This window comes from Octopus bimaculoides, chromosome 21 (assembly GCF_001194135.2).
Source record: "Octopus bimaculoides isolate UCB-OBI-ISO-001 chromosome 21, ASM119413v2, whole genome shotgun sequence".
In the NCBI taxonomy this organism is placed as follows: domain Eukaryota; kingdom Metazoa; phylum Mollusca; class Cephalopoda; order Octopoda; family Octopodidae; genus Octopus; species Octopus bimaculoides.
This window is the reverse complement of record NC_069001.1, coordinates 2,003,849-2,006,684: the sequence shown is the minus strand read 5'-3', so window position 1 is coordinate 2,006,684 and position 2,836 is coordinate 2,003,849. Positions and strand designations below refer to the sequence as shown.

Sequence of the window (2,836 nt, the reverse complement as noted above, 5' to 3'; positions counted from 1 at the left end):
ATATATATAATTCTACGACCCCGTCTATCTTTACCTCTCGACAGTTCTTCCTTCCCTCTCTCCCTCTTACGAATACATTTTAATATGCCTCTGTTAACGACTGAAAACCTGGCACCAAAAACGGTCCTGGATACATAAACGGTAGGGACCAGTTTATTGTATTTCTTTCGTATTGTTGTTTTTTCTTTTCATTGTCACAGACTCTCTCTCTCTCTCTCTCTTTCTATCTATCTATCTATCTATTTATCTGTCTTCGTCTTTACCTTACCTTTTCTTATGTTATATATTCACATTTGCAAATACACATAAATTCTTGAACGTAAAATATACCCGAGCACTCATTAATATATACACAATACACGTGTGTGTGTGTGTGTGTGTGTGTTTAACTTGGTAGAATAACACGATAATCAGAGCTTAATACACGAGTATGTGCGTGTATATTATTATTATTATTATTATTATTGGCAGAAGTTACAAAGTGACTCAAGGGCCGAGCGAGAGTTTTATGCGTGGTATTAATCAAACTTCACACACACACAATTATGTATACGTGTATGTGTGTACACATGTGTGTGCATCGTGCATGGTACTTATGAAATTACACATGTACACACACACACATTAAGTGTGTGTGTGCATATATATATATATATATATATATTGTGTATATGTGTGTGTGCCTGTGTGTGAGGAGAGAGAGAAGGGCAGTACCCAATGACCTTTTGAAGGGCCTTTGCGACTGGTTTAGAAGAAGGAAGAAATTTCTCGAATACATGCAACAGAATGAACTTCACAAAAGGAGGCACCCAAGGGCCAGGAGTTGGTATTAAACCAGGTGACCACCCAACAGCAGATACAATCCACCCAATGATGTTCTTCTACATTTACCCTCCCGAACCCAAAATTACCTCACAAAGATTTGCCTGGCCCCGAAACCATGGTAGAATATTTTCGCCCCTACGTAGTGCAGACAGAGCTGTTTTTAAAACATTATACAACCCCAGGCAATGTAATGCATTGCAGCCCTTACATACACAACCACAGCATACCTAGATTAGAATTAGCCCTCCCCCATCCTTGGCACTTGTGGTCCTCGGGTAACAGCCAAGCGTACCCATGTTTTTAGACAGTATTGGTTGCAGAACCACCCGGTTACAAAGTGAACTTCCTTGCCACGTTAACATTCCACCCTGTTAACCCAACAGGTTGACGTTGGTGTTTTCTTGCTCTGTAATTCTATAGCTGCACCACCTCCCGAGTTGTGTCGCGTGTTTGGCACCCAAGGCGTGGCTGTGTGCTTAAGAAGCTTGCTTCCTAACCATGTGATCTCGGGTTCAGTCTCACTTTGCAGCACCTTGGGTGTCTTTCGCTATAGTCCCGAGCCAACCAAAGCCTTGTGAGTCAATTTCATACGCAGAAACTGAAAGAAGCCTGCTCTATCTATCTATCTATCTGTCTGTCTGTCTGTCTGTCTATCTGTTTGTGTGGTGTGTGTGTGCGTGCGTGTTTGTGTGTATCCTTGTCTAGACATCACGTGATGGTTGTAAAAAACATCATCTTCATACAAGCGAAGTTGTTCGTTTCCAGACCTCTAAGAAATACTTGTCTAGCTATGGGAAGATATTATCTTGCATGGAAACAGGTGTGGGTTGGTGACAGGAAGGGCATCCGACTGTAGAAAATTTGCCTCAACAATTTGTCTGACCCATGCAAGCATAGAAAAGCTATAGTGGTAAACTATGATGGTGGTAGGGATCACTTGATCTGGCGGACCAATCTTTAACCCTTAGGATTCCAACCCACCAGAACCCTTGAAACTTTCCGTCAAAACTTTCTTTCTATTTTATTTCAAACGCCAGCTTAAAACGACAAAGTTATTTTAATAAGTTCTTCAAAGCTTTCAAAATTAATTGAAACAAAGGCAGAAAGGATTTAAGTTATTTAAATCAAAACCTTGCTTCAAAATTTCGTGTTAATTTGTTCCAAATATCAGCTTAATAACGGTTTCAAATTTTGGCATGAGGCCGGCAATTTTGGTGGAGGGGACTAAGTCAGTTACACCGACACACACACACACACACACACACACATTACTAGCGTAGCTAGAGTGTGTGCCGCCCGGTGCGACCCTTCCGTTTGCCGCTCCCGGACCCCTCAAAAAGCACGTTGTCTACAGCAGACCCCAAAGTGCCGCCTGGGGCGGACCCCCCCGTATGGCCCCCACCCCCGCTAGTGACATATATACATATACACAAACATATATACATACACGTACGATTATATAGCTATGTGCGTGTTTAGGTGGAGTAGGACATGGCAGCTGTGGTGAACGTGTGGGAGGGAAGCAGTCAAAATATCAACTTGTTATCTCTTCGCTTCTATCATTCAACAACATCGGTGTCTTCCCAATGGACTCCCTTCTCTTTCCCCGCCACAATATAAACACAAATAAGGGAACACGGGAGCTCCTATGTGGTCACACGAGATACTAGAAATAACAGCAGTATCTACCTAAAATCACAAATTTCCCCCTTTCAATGCAGAAGGAAATATTCTTTTTTTTTTTATAAAGTAAACTTTGAATAAAATAAGCTGGGATGGTCATGGGGTCATCAGGAGAGACCGTTTTACACTGGCTACAAGAAATGACCCATTTCTATATACTGTCTACACATGTCAACACTGATATAAACAGCCTATACAACATGCCTACATTGTCATATACTCTCTATACAACATGCCCAGCCTATAATATACTGTCCATATAACGTTTACACTGTTATTTAGAGCCTATACAACACTGTTATACACTATCTATTCAACATGTCCACAT

At 41.4% G+C, this 2,836-nt stretch overlaps 1 protein-coding gene across 1 annotated transcript in view; it reads left to right on the top strand.

Moving 5' to 3' along the window:
• The first annotated feature begins 23 nt into the window (after positions 1-23).
• The window catches only part of LOC106877785 (multivesicular body subunit 12B), an 84,706-nt gene continuing 81,893 nt past the window's right edge, over positions 24-2,836 (top strand). The window contains exon 1 of the mRNA XM_052975359.1: positions 24-141. The gene's annotated coding sequence lies outside the window, so the exon portion shown is untranslated. The remainder of the gene's footprint in view (positions 142-2,836) is intronic.